Consider the following 26,258-nt stretch of genomic DNA (forward strand, 5'->3'; position numbering starts at 1 on the left):
ATGCATTTGCAACCTTCAGCAACTACATATTTCATGAACATCTGATGTCTATCTCTAAAAATTATTCGATATTTCCATTTAATATATAATATATCATGGAAAAAATACCCACTTAACAATTTTAATTAAGTCCCCTGTTTCATTTTCTGATATTCGGCCATAATGGCCGAATATAATATAATAGGAGATCCCAACTAAAGACGAACTTCACCCATCTGCTTAATGGATGGAAATTATTTTATATGTGTTTTAGTATGTTAGAAAAATAAGCGCGAAAGGGTCGACAATAAATTTTAGGTCAAATTATATTTAGTCCAGTAAGTCAGTCAGAGACTTTGTTAGTTAAATGTATACAAGTATAAATGTTAATGCTATTTTTTATAGTCAGGCGCTTAGATTATTTAATATTAGCTTTTACCCGCCGCATCGCTCGCATTGAATTTTTTTTTAAATAAAAACGTATCCTATGTTACTTCTAATACCTCCAAAAATATGTGTACAAAGTTTCACGATGATCGGTTAAGTAGTTATCGCGTGAAAGCGTAACAAACAAACCTAAATTCACATTTATAATATTAGTAGGGATAGTAGGGATATCGGGGTATCTCGGTTCGTTTAACTTCGGTTATCTTCGTGGTATCCGTTGTTCCTCGAAAGTTCTCGTATGTGGTTGCGAGGTGGAGGACGTGGAGTAGGACTGCTGGCGGCCGACCGCTGAGCGAGGGTCTTTCTTTTCGCCTTCAGCTATGGTGCAGATTACATATAATATATTGTTGGGTGAATCATTGTCGGAATAATTTTAGTATTGAGTAATTAGTTTTAGTCTTCTTATTTTTCTAATGTGTGTATTTATTTCTGGTTGTTTATTCGAAGTGTTAATTTGTTTGTTTTTTTTTTAAATTTAATGTAGGTTTGTGTAATTCTGTTCCTTACGGGCCATTTCCGTATCAACCCTTAATCATTGGGGGTCGAATACGGAAAGGCTCACCTTTCTTGGTGTGATCTTTCAGAGTTCTTGGCGATAGATGTCTCGGTCGGTGCCGTTTTAACTTGAGTGGTACTACGTGACTGACGTGATGGACTTCGGTAGCAGGTTTCTGCTGCGACCTCAAAAATATTGCCCAGCAAATTTGCACAGCAATGTTGCCCAACAATATTGCTCAACAATATTGCTCAACAATATTGCTCAACATTATTGGCCTGAAGAATCACATCCGCCATCGAAAAGGGAGGATCCTCCGACCAGACGGAACTTGTGTCTGGCGGGCTACTGCGCCCCGACGATTGTTGTCGGGATCTTTTATATATAGTTATTCACTTTGAAAACTCTGATAGCGCGATGTAGCATACGTCAGTAATTACGTCTCTAATTACGTAGTTTGTAGTTGTTCGTATTTCGCGCGATAGATGTCGCCACATCACTCCCCGCCGAGACCGGAGGTCGATAGCAGGTTAAGTCGTCCATTCATCTTGAGATGCTTGTTGGGCCAGTAGAGTGTTCCAGTGAGTCGGAACCAGATGCCGCATAGTTCACGGTGAGTCGGAACTATCTGCGGTGATGCTGCATATGCTCCAGTGAGTCAGAGTGGTGCAGTGCTGCGTAGTGGCTGGCTGCTGCGTCGACCAGGAGAGAAGTGCGTCTCTGCTTGCTGACCGGCCGAAGTGCAGTGTGCTGTGCTACAAGTCGCTGAGAAGGCTGTGGGCGATGACCAGGAATGCGCGTCCGCTGCATGCTGGTGGTCAGGATACCCGTAGTAGCCGTAGATGCTGGCTGGCTGAAGCCGTAGATGCTGGATGCTTCTCGCTGCTCGAAAGCTTGAGGAAGTGTTGATGACGATGAAGGTTGCACTGATGTTCATGCTCGGGGTCACCAGTTTGGTATGCGTGTGAAACGTGGTGTGAAGAATCACCTCCGCATCGAAAAGGGAGGATCCTCCACCAGAGGCCTACAATTTTGAGCATTTATCACTCCAACGCAGATCTCTGTGGCGACATCTATCGCGCGGAATACGAACAACTATGAAACTACGTAATTAGAGAAAACTGACGTATGCTACATCGCGCTATCAGAGTTTTCAAAGTCATTAAGTATATATACAAGATCCCGACAACAACCGTTGGGGCGTTAGCCCGCCAGACACAACACCCGTCTGGTCGGAGGATCCTCCCTTTTCGATGGCGGACGTGATTCTTCACACCACGTTCCTCTCGCTATCCAAACTGGTGACCCCGAGCATGAACATCAGCGCAGCCTTCGCAAGTTACGTCATCGTGACGTCATCATCACTTGACCCCGAGCATGAACATCGGCGCAACCTTCATCGTCATCATCACTTCCTCAAGCTTTCGAGCAGCGAGAAGCATCCAGCATCTACGGTTTCAGCCAGCCAGCAATCTACGGCTACTACGGGTATCCTGACCACCAGCATGCAGCGGACGCGCATTCCTGGTCATCGCCCACAGCCTTCTCAGCGACTTTGGCACAGCACACTGCACTTCGGCCGGTCAGCAAGCAGAGACGTACTTCTCTCCTGGTCGACGCAGCAGCCAGCCACTACGCAGTACTGCACCACTCCGACTCATTGTAGCATTTGCAGCATCACCGCAGACAGTTCCGACTCACCGTGAACTATGCGGCATCTGGTTCCGACTCACTGGAACACTCCACTGGCCCGGCAAGCATCACAAGATGAATGGACGACTTAACCTGCTATCGACCTCCGGTCTCGGAGGGGAGTGATGTGGCGACATCTATCGCGCGGAATACGAACAACTATGAAACTACGTAATTAGAGAAAACTGACGTATGCTACATCGCGCTATCAGAGTTTTCAAAGTCATTAAGTATATATACAAGATCCCGACAACAACCGTTGGGGCGTTAGCCCGCCAGACACAACACCCGTCTGGTTGGAGGATCCTCCCTTTTCCTCTCACTACCAAATCTCCACCATTATTTTACCCATCTATCATCTGCTGACTTTCGCTGGTCAGCGCCATCAACCCGTGGTAGAAGAACCATCGGAGTTTACTGTGGTGGTCCCTTGATTTTGGAGTTGCCGGCGTGCGCGTAGCCACGTGGGCATATCCGATTAAGTTACCCCTTTAATCGATTTCCAGCTGGCTACCAGGAACATTAGCTCGCATCTTACGTCTTTTATCTTGTCTTTTTTTTTATTAAATTAAATTTAACACACATCCCGGTTTTCCACAATCCTCATCCAACCTATACCGGCAATTTTACGTAGATCGTCGGTCCACCAGGCGAGAGGACGTGGTCTGCGATAGGCTAAAGTGATAATGATGACAAAACAACGTAGGTCGACAAAAAACTCGAAAAATGCTTGTCAGATCTCAATTATATGGCACCACATGTTACGTAACACCTTTCGATTTAAAATAAAATCATCGAAATCGGCCCACCCAGTAAAAATTCTGAGGTAACTCCTCTTTTTTGGAAGTGTGTTATTAAGAGTACGGATTGTAAAGAGTTTTTATATGTATATTTGGATGAAGAATATTTTGTACTTGTGGTCATTTACACGTGTAACGACACACATAAATCTTTATCACCTGCGCCTATAACCTAAACGTAAATAACAAAAAAAAAAAAAAACGAAACAAAATCAAGAGACTTCGCAGTTACTATTTAAAAAAAAAACTGTCAACTGTTGTAAATTAATTTATTCATGAAATACGTTAAAAGTCTCACCTACTAAGAATTCTGGGGCCCCATAATTGTCTGTTAAGCGTACTTGTGACTCAATATACTATTTCTAACTTACACACACACACACTAAAAGTATTCACATGTTTAAACTTACATGTACATACGTATATTGCATTAACCTTTAAACTTTTTTGATAGTCATATCTGAGTTATTATAAACAAGCTATTGCCCGCGTCTTCACGCGTCGCTCAGAAATTTAATAATCAGTCCGTCTATATTCTAAGCAATGCAGAAAATTATGCCAATCTCATACTCAGTGTAAAACAAAAACGAACGTATCCCAAGCCAACAATTTATACCTGGACAAAAAAATATACGACTCGGGCAGCAAACAAGCGTGCGCTCCACCTGATGGTAAGCGGTTACCGTTGCCTATATATGCTTGCAACAGCAACAGCATCGCAAGCGCATTGCTGACCTTATCCTCGACTCTCCCATGATGCTCTGGCCATTTAACTCACCACAGGAACACAAAATCACTCAAGAGCAATATTATTTAGCTGTGATCTTCTGACAGCTTGAGGTACATTCCTAGTTACTAGTTAGGCAGTTCCATATTTTGAGCAAGATATTTCCTGCTATAAAGTCCTCGTAACCCGCTTAGTCGTTCAATCCTGAATGAGTTACAAATGTAAATGTAAAGTTTCGTAGATCACACGATTTTGGCTCTACTGTTTTCTTCATTAAAATATAGCTTGTATTACTCAGCGATAGCGTAGCATTTTACTGGTAAAATAATTTTCAAAATTGCTCCAGTAGCTTTTGACTTTGTCCATTATAAACAAACAAAAAAAAACTTTTGTCTTTATTATAATACTAGCTGCCCGGACAGACATCGTTCTGTCAAAATTAACTTGTTATTTTTTTTTAATTAAATTTTTTTTTAATTAAAAAAATTTTTTTTAGTATATAAACCTTCCGTGGGCCATATTAAAAAAATTACCGAATTTGCCGAGCCATTCTGAAGTTATGCTCTTAGCAACGTTCATTTTTATTTATATAAAGATTACTAGTATAAAAATAAGGAATATTGAACTAATCATATCAATAGTCAATTAGTTCTTCATACGATTAAAATATTCATTCCGTTTTAAAATGCTGTTGAGGTAATGTCATTTTATTTATAGTCTTTTAAAAATAAGATTTTTAATTGGAATAACAGCTTATTAACCTTTTATATTGTTTACTGAGTGTTGTGCTTTATTGCGACTTCAAAAAATGAGGAAGTTCTCAATTCAAGTGTATTTTTATGTGTGTTACCTCATAATTTATTACTTGGTGTACCGATTTTGATGATTATTTCTTTAAATCGAAAGCTGGTGCTTGTAGTGTGATAATTTGTTACTCAGTGATAGCGTAGTATTCTACTGATGAAAGAATTTTTTAAATTGCTTAAGTAATTTTTGATTTTATTATCCATTAAAAGAAAGAAAAGATAAAATCTTTATTATCTTTATAATACGTACTGAAACTCTCTCGAACTAATAATAAATTTATCTTTCCTTTACTTGGGTTGTCTGGAAGAACTGGTTAAATAGTCATAAGTCCGCCCCTTGTGCTTCGCAGTCTGTAACTGTCTTTAAATATGTTTAATGTCTAAAATGTAGTTGTGATCTACAATACAGTATAAATAAATAAATAAATATTGGTATAGTATTAGTAGTTGTTCGTAAGTATCCTTTGGTATACCATTTCCCGTACTATGCTGTTGAGTGTTGACTTTATTAAAGTTATATGTATATGTGATATATTAAGGTTGGCGAAAAAGTTTCTTCGTATTTTATATAGAAATTCAAGGTACGATTTTACAAAATTGATCCACATTAAATATGATATATATGTACTATTTTGTTCGATAACTTGCCGCCATCTCGTAGGTAGTACAGGATTCCGTATTTGTGGATATTTTAAGACTTCTCATTAAAAAAACAGCGACAAGTACTTTTGACAGTCCTCTCTTGTTAACTTTTTACTACTTAAAGAATTCCGAAGAGACCGAAACAGGTGGATCTGAGGGTTCAAGATCGGGGTTATATGGCTTTAAGACTTCCCAGTTAAACTCTTTCAATTTATGTTATCTGGCTATAGACGTATGTGATCGGGCGTTGAAATACTACACTTTTTCTGTTGATCAATTCTGGCCGCTTATTCTCAATTTCTTGCTCAACTCTTATCAGCTGTTATCGTTCTTAGCAGCATGATGATGATAAGCTGTTATGTTCTTGGATGATGATGATACATTCAACAAACAACAATAAGGTGTTATTGCGTGTCAACCCGGGTTTCCCGATAGTCTTTGCACTGTGCCGCTTGACCGATCTTTGACTACGATCTCTTTCGTAGATTCTTATCGTATTGTGATCCAATTTTCGTCATTAGATTTATAATCATTACGTCTTAAGAAAGAATCGCAAATCATCGCAAATCGAGTAAACGGACCATTAGGTTTCTTTCGGTGCATATATCGAGGTTTTTTGTACAGACAGCCTTTTTTTTCAAATAGGTTAAAACTATTTTATCTTATTATTATTTTATTTCGTAACTACTCAAATGTTGATCTATCTCCACTTTTTCAAAAATGTCGTCATGCTTATTAGTAACTGGGCGACAAGAGCGAAATGTATCTTTGACATCATAATTGCGTTTGCAGACAAACGAAAAAAAAACCGACTTCAATTACATCGACAAGTAATACAACGTAGATCGACGAAAAAATAGTCAAGTAACTACGCGTTATCAAAGATTACTCAAAAAGTAGTTATCAGATCTGGATAAAATTTAAATGTGACCACATGATGAACATCAGCTTTTCATTAAATTAAAAATTATCAAAATCGAAATACCCAGTAAAAAGTTATTGCGGATTTTCGAGAGTTTCTCTCGATTTCTCTGGGATCCCATCATCAGATCCTGGTTTCCTTATCATGGTACTAAGCTAGGGATATCCCATTTCTAACAAAAAAGAATTATCCAAATCGGTATATCCAGTAGAAAGTTATGCGGTATAATACAACGTAAGTCGACGACAAAAGCGTCAAGTAAAAACGCATTATTAGATATAACTCGAAAAGTAGTTGTTAGATCTCAAATAAATTTAAATGGGACCAATTGACACACACCACGTTTCGATTAAAATAAAATTTGTCGAAATCGGTCCACCCGGTCAAAAGTTCTGATGTAACATACATAAAAAAAATACAGTCGAATTGAGAACCTCCTCCTTTTTTGGAAGTCGGTTAAAAATTTCCTTACGTTTAAACCAATTTTGTGCTACTCTGACTGACACTGCATTAGGTCCATAAACATCGCATTTTTTTTTTCGCGGCTCGAGTCACAATTTCCCTTTTTTAAAAAGTAAAACTTTTAAATGTACTGAATTTCTTTGTTGGATTCACCGATTTTGGCGGACAGAAAAATTATTGAAAAGTAGCGGGAAACTGTTTTTAAAATGTCACCTTTTCATGCTATCAAAACCAGCCAGCTACAAACTATAAACACAACCAAAAAGATTTTATGCAACTTTTTATTACAAAATACGAAAAGACTTTTTCGGTTTTTCCTCGTCTCATTATTACTAATCTGAGTATTTATGTCATAAGATATGTTGCATTGTCATCATCACTTCAGCCTATAAATACCTATCCTTGGTTAAATAGAAAAAGACATTAACCAAAAATAGTAAATTTTGCAATACAGGCATTTAAACTTAAACTCTTATTAAAATTAATTTTTCCTTATAATTATTATATTTACACGTAAGTGTTATATATAATTTTAAAGGTATTTACATAAAGAATATTGTTGTTATTTTAAAACATAAAAATATTTATAAAAAATGGCAGAGCGACGTTTTTCTACAATCAATATGGCGATGACCGCAGAGTACCGAAACGACACTGGTGTCATCTAGTGAGCTTGACGTGTAACTTTATAAAAGGTCTTTTATCCATATAAAAATAATGTTGTTAACACTCTTTCCAGTAATAATCTTACTTTTAGAAAATTTTGAGAAATGTCAGTTTTCCATTTAACCGACGATATATGGCAATTTTTTTTAAACCTTTTGAAAATTAAAAACGAAACGATTATTTTAATTTTGACGGTTTTCAGGACAAAACGACACCTGTCGGGTAGTAGATAATAAATTATTCATGTTACAGATACACGTTCGTTGTTCTACTGATGTCGTTTCTCTCATTTGAAGCTGTTCCGCTTGACTCTGGTCAGTATTACTCCAGATTACTCTCTAACGGTGCTCCGTTTATGCAATGAATTTTTTTTTTTTTTATATTTGACGATGCGTTAACGCAGCGGTGACAGTCTTAACTTGAGCTGTTGCGCTGGCGTTTACGTGTTCGATCCCCGCACACGATATACATTTCTATTGTCCATACCATAGAGCAAAAACAATTTGCTCTGTGGTCCATACAGATGTTTGTCGTGGTCTTGGCGTTTGTGCTTGTGTATTGTGTGTGTGTTTCCGGATCCGCGAAACAGGAGTAAACCCTAGTGGGGGCCGTTGAGTGTGAGGCGTTATTTATTCATTTAAGTATATTTAAAAATTTAAATATCATAAAAGTTCGATAATTATGTACATCGCCGGCAAGAAATTTATGGAGTTGCGGGAAAGGAGGTGGGGGGGGGGGGTGGCGAGTGGGAGGTCATGTGGGTTTTTCCACCCCCCGAACAACTATTTTCGTGTAAACCCCGTTGTTACAGAGATATCGTGGTTGAAGTTTTGAGGTTCAATTCTTAAATCGAAAAAATTAACCTAAGAATAACGCTTGGCTCCGGCGCTGCGGGAAGTGCAGCTCTTCCGCCTTTGCGTGTGGAAGCACGCTCACTCATGCTCCATTCCGCAATGGAGCCGCTCCTCTACGCATTCGTTCGCGGCGGGCGAGGGCTGCCCTCCCTCCGCGCCTCCGGCTTAAAAAAAACACTCTAGGGTAGGACAGACCAAGACTACAAGTGGACAGTGGGGTGCTCCGATTCGGTTTTGGGTATTTTTCGAATTTCTATACCTATATTCTAGTACGCAATGTTACTAATTTTATTAGAATATTATGTCTGACGCGTTAGTTGGTTTAAAAGTGTCTATTTGTCAGTCGTTAAAGGTCAGTTCGTATCGTATTTTGATAAAGATCATTTTTACGTAAATTGGTTCAAAAATAACGCGTGATAGTCGCAGAACGGAGCATGAGTACACTTCCCGCAGCACAGAAATCAAGGTAGAGTTAGAAATAACAAAATAATCTCCATAAATTAATCTACCTGTGATGTATATATATTGAAATTTGGCAGGTAGGTTCCGTATAGAGCGTAGACATCTGGTAAGAACGAATTTTACAAAACTCGACTCCTAAGGGGGTAAAACAGGGGTTGTAAGTTTGTATGAAAGTCCTATGTTTTTGAAGTAAGAGACTTGAAATTTAAAATGTACGCTCTTTAAATGGTGAGAAGGTGTCCAAATAATGTATTTTTAGAAATCAACTCCTTTTTGGGGTTAAAACGAGGGATGGTAGGTTGACTCCCTCATCACGAAATCTCCGAAACTATAACAGCTACAAACTTGAAATTTGGCAGGTAGGTTCCATATAAGGTGTAAATATCCGATAAGAGTTGATTTTACGAAAATCGACCCCGAAGGGGATAAAATGGGGGGGGGGGTTGGAAGTTTGTATGAAAGTCCTATGTTTTTGAAGTAAGAGACTTGAAATTTAAAATTTATGATCTATAGATAATGAAAAGGGGTCAAATAATGCAACTTGAAATCAACTCCCTTTTGGTGCTTAAACGGGGGATGGTAGGTTGACTCACTCATCGTGAAATCTCCGAAACTATAATATCTACAAACTTGAAATTTGGCATGTAGGCTTCTTATAAGACGTAAACATCCGCTAAGAACGGATTTTATGAAATTCGACCCCTAATATATAAAACGGGGGTTGCAAGTTTGTATGAAAGTCCTATGTTTTTGAAGTAAGAGACTTGAAATTTAAAATGTATGGTCTATAGATGGTGAGAAGATGTCCAAAAATTGTATCTTTAGAAACCAACTCCCTTTTTGGGTTAAAACGGGGGATGGTAGGTTGATTCACTTATCACGATCTCCGAAACTATAACACCTACAACTTGAAATTTGGCAAGTAGGTTTTGTATAGGACGCAAACATCCGCTAAGAACGAATTTTACGAAACTCGACACCTAATAGGATAAAACGGGGTCGGAAGTTTGTATGAAAGGCCTATGTTTTTAAAGTAAGAGACGAAATTTAAAATGTATGCTCTATAGATGGTGAAAAGGAGTCCAAATAATGCATCGTAATCTATATATATAAAAGAGAAAGGTCACTGACTCACTCATCACGAGAACTCAAAAACCGCTGGATGGTCCATCCATCCAGGATGGACAAAGATGAAATTTAGCAGGGAGGTAGACTATAGTTAGTAAACGTCCGCTAAGAATGGATTTTTTGATATTCCACTGCTAAGGGCGTTTGATTGGGGTTCATAGTTTGTATGAAACATATACAGCAGCTATAACTTCGCCTGCTAGGTTATTTATACTGCAGCCTGAAAATAAAACTAAAAATGTGGTGTATAGAGAGGTTTTATAAAAATAACTAATAAATTATACTAAATTGTGCCTTTTAAAAAATTACTCAGCGTGATAAGCATTTCAAGTGACTGAAATAAAAAAATAATTTGCTTAAACATCTTGATAGTAATGCATATCTTCATAACCACGCGATCGTAGTCGCGGGCAACAGTTAGAGTATTATAACAATAAGTCCCCAAAAGTGTATGTGATCGATTCCCTCAAAATTTACTGAACGGCTTTTCATGCGGTTTTATCAAGCCCTCTGGCTTCAAGAGGAAGGTTTACGGAATGACTAAGCCGATTTTGATGAGATTTTGAGTTTCACTGGAAGTTTGCCGGGAAAACTTTGTGACTCACTGATTTAAACGCGGGCGAAGCCGCGGGAACAGCTATTAATTATATATAAATATATTGTTATATTGCGGAAAACCGGGATGTCTTGCGCGAACTCAGTGAGGCCTTTGTCCAGTAGTGGATTGACTGACTTACTTGATATAACGCTTAAACAGATAGTCGATCCCGTGTTCATCATCATCATCATCTTCACTTTAGCTTGATACAGTCTACTGCTGGACATAGGCCTCCGCAAGTTCAAGCTCCTCATGTGTGTTTGCCATAGTCACCACGGTGGGCAGTCGGATTGGTGACCGCAGGGCTGGCTTTGTCGCACCGAAGACGCTGCTGTCCGTCTTCAGCCTGTGTATTTCAAATCCAGCAGTTGGATGGTTATCCCGTCACCGGTCGGCTTTTTAAGTTCCAAGGTAGTAGTGGAACTGTGTTATCTCTTAGTCGCCTCTTACGACACCCACGGGAAGATAGGGGGCGGCTATATATTTTATTGCCGTAACAACACAGAGCTTTTGTCCAAATGAAAGTCCAGTAATAAAATAAAAAATAAATAAAACAACTACCGCAGGTTAGCTGGAAGAGACTTCTTCTAGAGTTATCTCTACCGGCTTTCTACATATAAATTATATAATGTGTATAACGCCTGACTGAGCGCAGTAGCCAGTGGTCGTCGTCCGGGCTACATCTGACCCCCGTTAGCAATAGTTTTCATTCGTTTTGTTTCATTGCATATTGGAAAATTACTAAAATCGGAAACATCGACAACAATAGGCCAACACGCCAATACGCCAATACGCCAATGCGCCAACACGCCAACACGCCAATGTGCCAATACGCCAACACGCCAACATGCCAACACGCCAACACACCAATACGCCAATACGCCAACACGCCAATACGCCAACACGCCAATACGCCAATGCGCCAACACGCCAACACGCCAACATGCCAACACGCCAACACGCCAATACGCCAATACGCCAACACGCCAATACGCCAACATGCCAACACGCCAATAGGCCAATACGCCAACACGCCAATACGCCAATGCGCCAACACGCCAATGCGCCAACACGCCAACACGCCAATGTGCTAATACGCCAATACGCCAACACGCCAATACGCCAATGTGCCAACACGCCAATACGCCAACACGCCAATACGCCAATGTGCCAACACGCCAATACGCCAATGTGCCAATATGCCAACACGCCAACATGCCAACACGCCAACTCGCCAATACGCCAACACGCCAATACGCCAACACGCCAATACGCCAACACGCCAATGTGCCAATACGCCAACACGCCAACACGCCAACACGCCAATATGCCAATACGCCAATGCGCCAACACGCCAACAAACCAATGTGCCAATACGCCAACACGCCAACATGCCAACACGCCAATACGCCAATACGCCAATGCGCCAACACGCCAACACGCCAATGTGCCAATACGCCAATACGCCAACACGCCAATACGCCAATGTGCCAACACGCCAATACGCCAACACGCCAATACGCCAATGTGCCAACACGCCAATACGCCAATGTGCCAATATGCCAACACGCCAACATGCCAACACGCCAACTCGCCAATACGCCAACACGCCAATACGCCAACACGCCAATGTGCCAATACGCCAACACGCCAACACGCCAACACGCCAATATGCCAATACGCCAATGCGCCAACACGCCAACAAACCAATGTGCCAATACGCCAACACGCCAACATGCCAACACGCCAACACGCCAATACGCCAATACGCCAACACGCCAATACGCTAACACGCCAATACGCCAATGCGCCAACACGCCAATGTGCTAATACGCCAACACGCCAACATTCCAACACGCCAACACGCCAAAACGCCAATACGCCAACACGCCAATACGCCAACACGCCAACACGCCAATACGCCAATACGCCAACACGCCAATACGCTAACACGCCAATACGCCAATGCGCCAACACGCCAATGTGCTAATACGCCAACACGCCAACATTCCAACACGCCAACACGCCAAGACGCCAATACGCCAACACGCCAATACGCCAACACGCCAATACGCCAATGTGCCAATACGCCAATATGCCAACACGCCAATACGCCAATGTGCCAATACGCCAACACGCCAACATGCCAACACGCCAACACGCCAAGACGCCAACACGTCAATACGCCAACACGCCAAAACGCCAACGCGCCAACACCCCAACACGCCAATGCGCCAACACGCCAACACGCCAATACGCCAATGCGCCAACACGCCAACACGCCAATGTACCAATACGCCAACACGCCAACATTCCAACACGCCAACACGCCAATGCGCCAACACGCCAACACGCCAATGTGCCAATACGCCAACACGCCAACATGCCAATACGCCAACACGCCAATACGCCAATGTGCCAACACGCCAACACGCCAATGTGCCAATACGCCAACACGCCAACATGCCAACACGCCAACACGCCAATACGCCAACACGCCAATACGCCAATGCGCCAACACGCCAACGCGCCCATGCGCCCATGCACGACAGGACGCCAAGAAAAAAAAAACAAACCTGTTTAATAACGAACCGTTATTTATTATATTATATCTGTCCAGGTCCGGAAGAAGCCACTTCGCCATCTATGGACATCGTGGCAGGATAGGAAATTGACTTACCCTTTTTGCGCTTGATTAAGCTCCAAAAAAGTTTAGGGTTTGAAGACAAAGTTGTTTCCAGGCTATTTAAATACAATTTATAGTTTAGATTATGAAGCTTCGCGCAACGCTCCCTGAGCAACTTAAAAGTAATTAAATCACGAGGGTTGCCATTTTTACGATATTTAAATTTTTCATTGATGACTTTTATCAGTGCTGCAGAAAACCATAGCGGATATTTACTAGACCGTGTTTTGGATTTGGGCACATGTTTAGCAATGATAATTTTCAGAACAGCAATCGTAACTCGACAATTTCTTCTCCCAAGAATATTATCCAGGGCACTTTTAATTTTGTCATTCGAGCTTTTCCTGAAAGTTAATTTTAACGGAAAACTCAATAGGAGGGTGTAATGGTTCTATCCCGGAAAGAGGGTCCTTGCTTTCGCTCAATTGGGAGATAACCAGAGAGCTAATTACTAGGTCTAAAACGCGATTTTTATTATTTTTACAACAATTATACTGTGTAAGAGCATTTAATGACATTAAATCAGTAATCATGTTATTCAACAAATTATTCGTTGTTATCGGAGTCAGTGCAGTGCCAGTCGTTTAGTTCCAACACAGACCACCCAAGTTAAAATCCCCAAGAACGATTATGTTAAAGGAGCTAAGTTTATCAATTATATGATTTGTATTTTAAATGAAGTGTTCCAAGATATGTTTCTGTACCGGTGGGGGAATATAAACGGTGCAAATGTACAGATAATCAGTTTGACCATTGGTATTTAGCAGTTCAAGTTTAACCCATAAGTCCTCACAGTGCGATATACAATTTATGTGGAGTAATTGTGAGATTTTTCCCAAATAGGAAGGCAAACATCTTAACCTAAGTGTATTAATATAATATATGATATGATATTTGAGAGCCAATTCATTGACGAAAGCAATCTATAAAATATTACGCTACAACGATTAATAAAATAAAAATATTCCAAAATCGAAAAAAAAAGTATCTCTTTTCGTAGCATAACAGATGAGTTAATATAAAAAAAAACTATCCCAACTGTTATGATAAAAATAAGACATTTATCCATTCCGTACTCTTAGTTATTTTAAGATATTGAAAAATTAAAACGAAAAAGGTCCGACGAAATTAAAAAAAATTACATATAAGTTGTTACATAGCGAGCAATGAACACTTTGTGACTGTCACAAACAAAAAAAAAACTGTAGAATTATTATTTTATTTATTTATTGACAATTGACTTATCTCATATACATACAAAATTCTCGTGTCGCGGTGTTTGTAGTTAAACTCCTCCGAAACGGCTTGACCGATTCTCATGAAATTTTGTGTGCATATTGGGTAGGTCTGAGAATCGAACAAAATCTATTTTTCATACCACTAAGTTAAAAGGGGGGGGGGATTAGGGGGGTTAATAAAATAATTGGCAAAACAACGTTTGCGGGGTCAGCTAGTAGAATATATATAAAAGTATACGATTTAGCCAGTAACATTCCATTGCTGGGCATAGGCCGCTTTTTTTATATAGGAGAAGTGTCGAAGCTTAATCCACCACGATGCTCCACTGCGGGGTTGGCGGATACATTCCTTACTATCTGTAACGATCGCTATCAGATGTTTATAACAACCGGGACGGACTGCTTAGTGTGCTTTTGAGGCACGATGGGGATACCCACAAGGACAGACAACCAGACCGGAAAGGAATCTTTGTAAAAATACAAATATTCATCCCGAACGAGAATCGAACCCGAAATTGCCGGTGTGTGAACGCCTACACAGTGCACGCACCACTACGCCAGATTGAATAAAAGTATGTAATTTCAAAAATGTTAAGACATATCATAAATCACCAGTACAATAGAAAGTGTTCTTAAGAACTCTTCAAGATGGATGCAAGGGCAGATGTGATGGTGGCATCGCTGCAGGGATGCCTGTTTTGCACAAAATGACCTTCCTACCGCAATTTTCCCTAAATGCTATAATTTAGGGGTTTTCAAGCGTGAACCTTACCTGACAGTAAGCGATTACCATAGTTTATAGATGTCTGCAACACCAGAAGCATCACAAGCTTGTTGCCCACCCTACACACAATTCCTTCCAGGAGCTCTGGTTACCTTACCACAAGAACACGCTGCTTGAAAGCAGTGTTAATTAGCTGTGATCTTCTGTAAGGTTGATGTACTTCCAAAATTGGGGTGCTTCAGATTTTAAGCAGGATATTTCCTACCTGTGCTATATCTCAGTTGGGACCTGCATCTGCGCAACCGAAATCCATGTCAGCGACAGTAGCATTATCTCCAACTGGTGCTGTGATCAAGTATAATTATGATCTTTGTTACAGATTCCGATAGTGATGATTTCGATTCCGAAAATATTGATACCGATAATGCCAAACAAGAAAACTCACAAGAAAATTTCGGTAAGTTTTCACGTCACATGACATCACAACCGTGTGACCCATGGAGCTTGGAGGGAAGACGAACGATCGCTGTAGAAAATAGTGTCCCGGAAATATCGCTGCGATCGCTAAATTGTGTCAATAAAAGCGCGGGCTGTTGTGCGCTAATTTGAAATGATCTATCAACGTTTAGTCCGATCATTTTATTAGACATTCGAAGGTAATAATATATTCGCAACAAGCTGAAAAACTAACTTCATCTACTTGTACTCATAAGCACATGGAATAAACAGCTAACTTCACAGACACTATTTACCGACGGTAGCGCGACTGGTGGCAGAAAAATGAACTATCAATTTTATAATCACGTACAAATTTTTAGGGCCAGGCGGACTAATGCTTTTGAACGTAGTGATCGTTCTCCTTCTCTCCAAGCTCCACGGTGTGACCTAACATGATGTAGATAAAGTCACACCTAATGTTTTAAATATGAAAAATTTGAGAATTAATCAACCGGTTTTTGATTCAATTTATACTACACTTTTTGAACTAATACTACAATTATTCGATGACAGATAAGGTAAAGCTTTATGCTGTATTATCTGCAAAGAAAAAAACCGACTTCAATTTACACCGACAAGTACAACGGAAGTAGACGCAAAATAGTCCCATTTAAATTTGATCGATATTTTATGTTATTTACTTTTTGTATAATCAATCTCTACTTGAGTATTTTGCATCTACTTATACTTATACTTGTCGATGTAATTGAAGTTGGTTTTTTTTCGTTTGCGGGTAAACACAATTATTTTGTTTTGTATTCGTTGTAATCATGACAAGAGACAATAAAATAAATATTGCGGTACAAAGTTCGATGGATCATCAAGTTATTTGAGTTTTTTTTTTTGAGTGAAAATGTATTTAGGATTACTTCGATATGAAAGCAATTAAAAAAAGCGATTGATAACAAAATCGGGGAATACAGTTTGGTGTTGCAGCTTGATATTTTTAATTTAATAATGTAAAAATATAAAATCAACGTATAATATACTTTTAGTAAAACTTTTTTACGCACGCTTGACTAGGGGAGTGAACTGATGAATACGTGACGAGTACGTTACGAAAACTATGATCAGGCGAGGCGAATGGAGCAAGAGAGAGAAGTACGATCACAGATTTTCTTTCTCTCTTTCTGTCATAGCCAATTACGTTTCGTATATCTCCTGCACTGTGGCAGGCCCATTGTGCAGAAGTTTTACTTCAGTCCTTAGGTCTAAAGTATACTCGTTTTTTTTCTTACAGTTGATTGTTGGGTAGACAAAAATCAGAAAGGAGAATGCGTCGTATATTTTCGCTGTAGCTACATAGCACCTGGTGATGATGATAAGAATGATGATGTTAAGAATGAATTCGAAATTAAAGCTATCGTTTCATCAAGGTTTTTATGGTTTATTTATATTATTTTTAATAATGGCCTCAGTCGGCGCGGTTCCGGGTTCAATTCCCTCTTGGAATGGATATTTATATTTGTGGAAATATTTCTTTCCATTCTAGGTGTCTGTCCTTGTGGGTCTCCCCACCGTGCCTCGGAGAGCACGTTAAGCCGTCGGTCACGTTTCTTATCATGTAAACCTGATAGCAATCATTACTCATAGTAGGAAATTATCTGCCAACCTGTACTGGAGCAGCGTGACAGATTAAGCTCCGAAACTTCTCCTACATAGAGAAAAAGCACTATGTCCAGCAGTGGAATGTGTGGGCTGAATCGTAATCGTATTTCGCCAGTCACCGCTTAAACAATCTAATGTAAAACGAATTTTAAATCGCACATAACTGGGGTTGTGCACAGTAGGAATTTCCTGCTCAAAATATGGAGCAGCCCGACTGGGATAGTACCTCGACCTTACAGAAGACCACAGCTAAATAATACTGTTTTCAAGTAGTATTGTGTTCCTGTTGGTGAGTAAGGTGACCAGAGCTCCTGGAGAGGGGGGGATTGGGGATTGAGTCGGCAACGCGCTTTCGATGGTTCTTGTACTGCAGGCGTCTATAGGCTGCGGTAATCTCCTACCATCAGGTGAGCCGTATGCTTGTTTGCCGACCTAGTGATATAAAAAAAAAACATAAGAGATGTTTATTAAAAAAAAAAAACAAAACAAATGAATATACTAAATATATAGTAATTTACCTAATGAACATGATAGAAAAGCGATGTCTACTGAGATACTATTGAAATACACAGGTCGAAGACGGGCAGCAGCGTCTTCGGTGCGACAAAGCTTGCCCTGCGGTCACCAACCCGCCTGCCCAGCGTGGTGACTATGGGTAACACACATCAGTTTACGCCATTTTCGGCGCGAACTCGTGGAGGCCTATGTCCAGCAGTGCACTGCGATCGACTGAAGTGATGATGATGATGACTGAGATACTTGAGATAAGAACAAAATAAAAAATATTGTTTCTTATTGCATAGCTCTGGGTTACATTACCTTAGTTTGAACTCTAATGTTAATATTGTGGCAATTTTAAAATTGTTACGTGAGTCTTTTATTTATTTTTTTGCAATGTAGTTGTTGTTGTTTTAAAAATCCCCAATAGGGAAAGGTAACGGACTATAAATCCATACAGCCTAGTCCGAAATTGTTTGAAATATCATCATCATCAGTTCAGCCTACCACAGTCCACTGCTGGACATAGGCCTCCACAAGTTCACGCCAGGAATAGCGTGAACTCATGTGTTTTGCCCATAGTCACCACACTGGGCAGGCGGGTTGGTGACCGCAGGGTTGGCATTGTCGCACCGAAGACGCTGCTGCCCGTCTTTGACCTGTGTATTTCAAAGCCAGCAGTTGGATGGTTATCCCGTCATCGGTCGGCTTTTTTATGTTCCAAGGTAGTAGTGGAACTGTGTTGTCCCTTAGTCGCCTCTTACGACACCCACGGGAAGAGAGGGGTGGCTTTATTCTTTAATGCCGTAACCACACAGCATATGGTTTGAAATATAGATATATTTTTTTAATATTATTTCAATTCAATTAGATCTTAACAGCAGGAGGTAAAAAAGTATATATTTTTTTATAATAATATATTATATGTATAATATATTTTTGTTTACAGGAGGACAGACAGCTGTAAGGATCAGAACTACTTGCACGTCTGTTGCCCTGTTGGTTACAGCTTACCAGAAACAAAAGTCCCCGTACCAAATCAAGCCGTACGTCTTCCAAAGCTAAAATAAATTGTAATAACAATCAAAAAAATGTCTCAAATATATGTCACAACTAGCTCATAAGACATACGTTTTCCTGTTTATTGAACTGTCAAATTTATGAATGTGAAACAATTGTTACATGGTCTAAAACATTAAATGCTTTAAAATTAAGTTGTAAGGATCTATGGTTGTAAGCAGTTGGTATATTTATCCATTAATTATAATCCGTTTATAGCTAACTAGCTGACCCGTGCCCACTTCGTTGGGCGTTAATTATTTTTGTAATGCAAATATATAATAAAGTTTTCATCTCGTTCGCATTTCTTCGACTTGACTCGACTATTACTTTTCAATGAATTTTTTGTTCCATAACAATAAAATTTGCACAAACACCCAGACCACGGCAAAGACCTGTATGGCCAATACGAAAGTTTGTCATGTGCGGGGATCGAACTCGCAACTGCCAGCGCAACAGGTACAATCCATGGCTGTAACCGTTTCTCCAACGTGGCGTCAATAACATTAAAATATAGCCTATACCACTCCTGAATAGTGTAGCTTTCTGTTAGTGAAAGAATTTTCATGATCGGATCAGTATTTGTGAAGATTACCCCCTACAAACAAACAAAGTTAAAATTTTACCTCTTTGTAATATTAGTATAGATATATAAACATGTTTATCTTTTTGTACGTTCAGAAGATAAATTTAAATTTTCACAAATTAAAATATGATATGAGTACATTCTTAATCTGGATTATTTGGTTTCTCGACCACATAGAACAAAGATGCTGGGAGAATCAATACTGTTGCACATTAGCCACTTATTTTAATAAAGTTTGAATTGCTCAACCTTGTTGTATTATTTCTACAAAATGGCGGCGGAGTTGAAAAATTGTGTTCTGTTTTCAAACGTAAAAGGACCGACTATTACACCTACGATTAATAAAGTGAGAACTACATCAACATCGAAAGTCAATTAAATAGGCTTCATAAGGATAAATCAAAAATTAATTCTCAAATCTCGCTCAAATCGAAATGGAACCGCAAGATTCGAAAACTGGCGCCCGTCTTGTGATCCCGTTTAGTCGAGATCTGAGAAGTACTTTTGCCTTTTTGGTTACCCCTAATACTGCATATTTCACTGTCTACCTTTTGCTTTTTTACTATTTATGTTTTTTTTTTCCTTTTCCAAGCAAACATTTTTTTTTATAAAGACTGAAGCTTTTATCAAGTTATACTAATTATGATAATATTGTTATTTTATTTAATGTTACTAAATGTGCAATTTTTTCCAATACGTTAAGCTGTCGGTCCCGGTTGTTATCATGTACCCACACCAGCCTTTAACGTCCCATGTTTGGATTTGTACAAATATTTTTTTCCGGCTGGGATATCTGTCCTTGTGGGTTTCCCCAGCGCGCCTCGGAGAGCACGTTAAGCCGTCGGTCCCGGTTGTTATCATACATGATAGCTATCATTACTATCTTTCCACTTCTGACTAGCCCGTTGGCGCAGTTTGTAGTAACCCTCCTGTCTGCTCCGAGGGTTGTGGGTTCGATTCCCACCCCGAGTCTGGGTGTAATATAAATATTTATTTATATATGTATATGTATTATTTATAATGAACTGTGTGGCTATGGTACTAAAGAATATAGCCACCCCCTCTCTTCTCGTGGGTGTCGTAAGAGGCGACTAAGGGATAACAAGGCTCCACTACCACCTTGGAACTTAAAAAGCCGACTGATGGCGGGATAACCCTCCAACTGCTGGCTTTGAAATACACAGGCCGAAGATGGTCAGCAGCGTCTTCGGTGCGACAAAGTCAGTACTGCGGTCACCAACCCGCCTGCCCAGCGTGGTGACTATGGGCAACATACATGAGTTCACGTTATTTCTTGGCGTAAATTTGTGGAGGCCTATGTCCAGCAGTGGACTGTATATGCTGTAATGATTATTTATAAATATGTTTATCAAAAAAAAAAAAATGTTACACCAGTTGGCCGTTATCTATAACACAAGAATTAAGTTGCTTATCTTAGGAACAGACGGTCGTTCGGTATTGCGTAGATATTTATTTAATATTTAATATATTTTTAATAAATATGTAATAAATAAAAAGATAAAACAGAAAATAAAACATATGGTGTCGCGGGACACCAGATAGGAACGAAGTTCCTTATTATAAAATATTAACTGTTACTTCTATTCGAGGTATAAAGAAAATAATTATTCGGGTATACGTTTTTAATTATGATTTTTTATCGATAAAAATAAAAACAAAATTACAATGATTTATAAATATATGTAATAATTATCGAATGATAGGATAGGATACCCCTCCGCAACGCCCCATAAGGAACTTCGTTCCAAAATTATTAAGTACTCGCTGACCCCGCAAATATTGTTTTGCCATATTATTAACCCCTCTTAATCTCCCCCGCCCTTATAACTAAGGTGTATGAAAAATAAATGTTGGCCGATTCTCAGACCTACCCGATATGCACACAACATTTCACAAAAAGCAGTCCAGTCGTTTCGGGGGAGTATTGTTACTAACATTGTGAACGACAATTTTATATATAAGATTTTTCACTAATTTTTTTTTTGTTCAATCTCAATGAAATATAGCCTATGTCGCTCCTGAATGGTGTAGCTTTCTGTTAGTGAAAGAATTTTCATGATCGGATCAGTATTTGCGAAGATTACCCCTTACAAACAAAGTTAGAAACTTTACCTCTTTATAATATTAGAATGATTAATATAATTATAATTCCTAAAATGACTATTAAATACGAGATTAGTAGCTTTTAAAGCCTAGTAAATTAAATTTTCGTTTTCATTTGTTGATGATCACAAATCTACATCTTACTTAGTAGGGAATATATACGCCAACCCGCATTGGAGCAGCGTGGTGGATTAAGCTCTGATCCTTCTCATACCTGGCGAAAGAGGCGTACGCTCAGCAATGAGATATTACTGGCTGAAGCAAGCAAGCGAGCGAAATGTGCAATAAAGAATTAATTAAATAAATGTGTATGTGACTAAGATGTTGGCGCAGCTGCTTTCTGCTCCGCGGGTTGTGGGTTCGAATCCCGCCTGAGTCTGGGTGTAATATTTGTATTTATGTATTTATATATGTATTATTTATACGTATATGTATCAAAAAAAAATTCGCTGTAGCAGTCAACTGTTACCTATAACACAAGCATTAAGTTGCTTACCGTAGGAACAGACGACCGTGTGTGTGTCATAAGATATTATAGATAATAAATAAAAAAATTATAGGTAGAGTAGAACTTAATTATTATAATTGAAATATATATTCCACTATTTCTATTATATAATAATAATGATAATAAATCCTTTTAAAATTCCATGCAAAAAGTAGGATACATACGAGTAGTAGTTTAGAGAAAAAATAATTGTGTTTGCTCGCAAACGAAAAAAAACCGACTTCAATTACATCGACGAGTAATACAACGTAGATCGACGAAAAAATAGTCAAGTAACTACGCGTTATCAAAGATTACTCAAAAAGTAGTAATCAAATCTCGATAAAAATTTTATGTGACCAACTGATAAACATCAGCTTCGATTAAATTAAAAATTATCAAAATCGGTACACCCAGTAAAAAGTTATTGCGGATTTTCGAGAGTTTCCCTCCATTTCTCTGGGATCCCATTATCAAATCCTGATTTCCTTATCATGGTACAAAACTAGGGATATACCCTTTCCAATAAAAAAAGATTTATCAAAATCGGTACATCCAGTAGAAAGTTATACCGTATAATACAACGTAGGTCGATGAAAAAAGCGTCAAGTAAAAACACATTATTAGATATAACTTGAAAAGTAGTTGTTAGATCTTAAATAAATTTAAATGGGACCAAATGATATACACCACCTTCCGATCAAAAGAAAATTTGTTGAAATCGCTCCACCCAGTCAAAAGTTCTGAAGTAACAAACATAAAAAAAATACAGTCGAATTGAGAACCTCCTCCTTTTTTGGAAGTCGGTTAAAAAAGAAAAGAAAACTAATGATGTTAATTACACGCATTTCGCTTATTTTAGAAAATTGTTTAAATCTAGATAATAATAATATAGAAGTTGAGAAGAGCATGAACCGCTCCTCAAATGAGGGTGAAGGCCTCCTCTAAAGAATTCCATGTGTCTCCATCTTGAGCTATTTGCGGTTAGCAGGTACCAGCTACTTTTATCAACTCGTCTGCCCGTCTCGTGTGGGGTCTGCCTGTGAGTCGTTTGCAAATTGGACCCTTCAACGTTGTTACCCTGTTATTCTATTGGAACGAATTTCCTTACGGCAGGCTTGACATTTGGCTGGGTGACCGAACTGAAAAAAATGTGATACTAACACCGTAAGAAAAATATATAACGGAAGTGACGTAATATCAGTCACACGACTGTATAATATGACGTTTGTTAAACTAAAATATTACTAGTAAACTTTTTTTTAAAGACACATGTTTTGTATTTCACTTAATAGTTTGAATTATTATTATTATTATTATTTTGTTTGATTTATTTTATTTCATGGTATTTGTTATTTTCTAAAATACTAAAGTTCCTAAATACTTTTATGTACTTAATAAAAACCAATCAACAAATTTAAAAAAAGAATCAAGAACTAGAAAATATATATAAAATTCAACATTCTTTTTTTCAAATTGTGTTGCTTCTATACTGTCCGAAGGAACTTCGTTCCTACCTGGTGTCCCATGACACCACATATTTTTACATATACTTTTCTAAATATGTCCGTCAGAGAATTTCGTCGTAGACGAGTCACATCATTTATATTAATAAATTACCATCATTAATATAAATGACCATTTTCTTAATAGATTCCTAATGCACTTGGCGTGTTTATTAAAATGTCACCGTTGCTGTAAAAGCGGCGAGCGTTAAATATTACGATTATTTGATGGTGTTCTATGAAAATGGGTATTAACCTCGAGCTTGTGTTGCTCGCTGGTTTTGTTCTAGAGTCAAGTTTGTGATATTAATGTAATGAAAACACAAATACATTTATTTACTAGCTGACCCCGCAGACGTTGTTTTGTAATATATGTTATTAACCCCCTTAATTACCCCCCTAATAACTTAGGGATACGAAAAATAATTGTTGCCCGATTCTCATACCTACCCGATATGCACACGAAGTTTCATAAAATTTGATTCAGCCGTTTCTGAGGAGTATTGTAACTAAAATTGTGACACGAAAATTTTATATATAAGACTAGCTGACCCCGCAGACGTTGTTTTGCAATATATGTTATTAACCCCCTTAATCACCCCCCCCCCCCCCCCCTATTTATGATAATAAAGATTCAAAGAGCCCATAAAATGTATAACAAACGTTTACCTTAAGTATAAGTTTGAAGTGATTATTAAAAAAAAATTCTATAATATAAAAATGTAAAGGAATTATGTCTCGACTTGCGGTCACTGCCTCAGACAAGCGTTAAATGGAAAATTGTTTTTCTCGATCGCCTTTTAATGATTACGGCAGTTAAAATTGAATATTATTTTTTATATACAACCAGCTTTGCCCCGCGGGTTCATCCACGTCATTATATCCTTCCTTCGGAAATGGACTAACCAACACAAAAAGAGTTTAAACAGTCGAACTTGTAGTTCCTGAAATAGCACGTTAAAAAATGAACTCTCCAGATTTATAATATTAGTATAGATCTCACACTCTTAGACAAAGGGTTTTTAAGTAACTACTTTAATTTGAACTTGCTGCTGTGTGGTTACGGCAGTAAATAATATAACCACCCTCTTCTCGTGGGTGTCGTAAGAGGCGACTAAGGGATAACACAGTTCCACTACTACCTTGAAACTTAAAATGCCGACCGATGGCGGAATAACCATACAACTGCTGGCTTTGAAATACACAGGCCAAAAACGGGCAGCAGCGTCTTCGGTGCGACAAAGTCAGCCCTGCGGTCACCAACCCGCCTGCCCAGCGTGGTGACTATGGGCAAAACACATGAGTTCACGCCATTTTTGGCGTGAACTTCTGGAGGCCTATGTCCAGTAGTGGACTGCGAAAGGCTGCTTTGATGATAGATATATAACTGCTATGTGAATGTAAATTGTTGTGTCTTTAAAACTACGCAACGGATTATGATATAATTTTCTTTAGTAAATAGAGTGATTCCAGAGGAAGGTTTATATGTATAAGACATACATAATATAGTAGGGGAACACTGATAGCTTTAGAGATTTGTAATGTGATGTCGTAAATAAACACATTTTTTGCGCTCACATTGAAAATATTAATTTTATATTTAGTATCAGTTTGCACCCGTGCGAAGCCGGGGCGGGTCGTTAATAACAGATAATTCTAGTGTCTAGTATGTATGAAGCGTCACAACAAAAGATTCAGAGAAAAACAGAACTGTTAAACAGACATACAAAAGTTAACCAGTCCTATCTATATTGAGCGAACGCTACTTAAGCGATCTTTAAGCTTCAATTTTATCTAGAACCAATCATTACACCTGTTTTTACTGACATTGACATTTACGTTCTTGGTTAATGATGTCTTTTTCAAAACGTATGCTTACTATTTCAATAATTGTGTTTGCTAGCAAACGAAAAACTCGCTTTCAATAACATCGACGAGTATACAACGTAAGTAGACGAACAAAATTAACAAACGCATTAGTCGCCACTACGTTCCCCTCGATTTCTCTGGGATGCCATCATCGGATCCTTGTTTCCTTATCATGGTATTACCATTGAGATGTATCCTTTCCAAAAAAAAAATAATCATCAATATCGGTTTACAAACGACGAAGTTATCCGCAAAGACACATAAAATATACATACAGGATGTCCGGTAATTAATGGATAACCTTACAGGTGCTTGTGGAAGGGCACGGGATCACTCAGAAATTAAAAAAAAATCTATCTGCAACGGTCGAGGATTTTTAAATTTTTTTATTTAAGTACGAAATTTGACCTTTGTTCAAACTTCTGGGCTCTACGACTGCAAATTCCATAATAACGAGTTGATTTTCTCTGGAAATAATCTTCGGTAATTGGCCTTGCTATCGCGCATTGCAAAAGATTTCTAGCTACAACTGTTTCTTTTTTTCAAATACTTAAAAATAAATATAGTTTATTCCAATTTTTTGTAATAAAGTTTGAGCACCTGTGGTTTAAAAAAACGTAGGGAGGCCTAGGTGGCCCATAGCTTAAAAAAACATGCTTACTTCATGAAGTTTCTTAAATTGTATGACACTCAAT

The 26,258-nt window shown here is 38.6% G+C and overlaps 1 long non-coding RNA gene across 1 annotated transcript; it reads left to right on the forward strand.

Moving 5' to 3' along the window:
- Window positions 1-4,813: 4,813 nt before the first annotated feature.
- LOC123667161 lies at window positions 4,814-15,783 on the forward strand. The gene is made up of 3 exons (XR_006745399.1): window positions 4,814-4,837; window positions 7,892-7,953; window positions 15,709-15,783. It is a non-coding gene; the product is annotated as an uncharacterized LOC123667161 (long non-coding RNA).
- Window positions 15,784-26,258: the final 10,475 nt, after the last annotated feature.

This window comes from Melitaea cinxia, chromosome 27 (assembly GCF_905220565.1).
Source record: "Melitaea cinxia chromosome 27, ilMelCinx1.1, whole genome shotgun sequence".
Classification (NCBI taxonomy): domain Eukaryota; kingdom Metazoa; phylum Arthropoda; class Insecta; order Lepidoptera; family Nymphalidae; genus Melitaea; species Melitaea cinxia.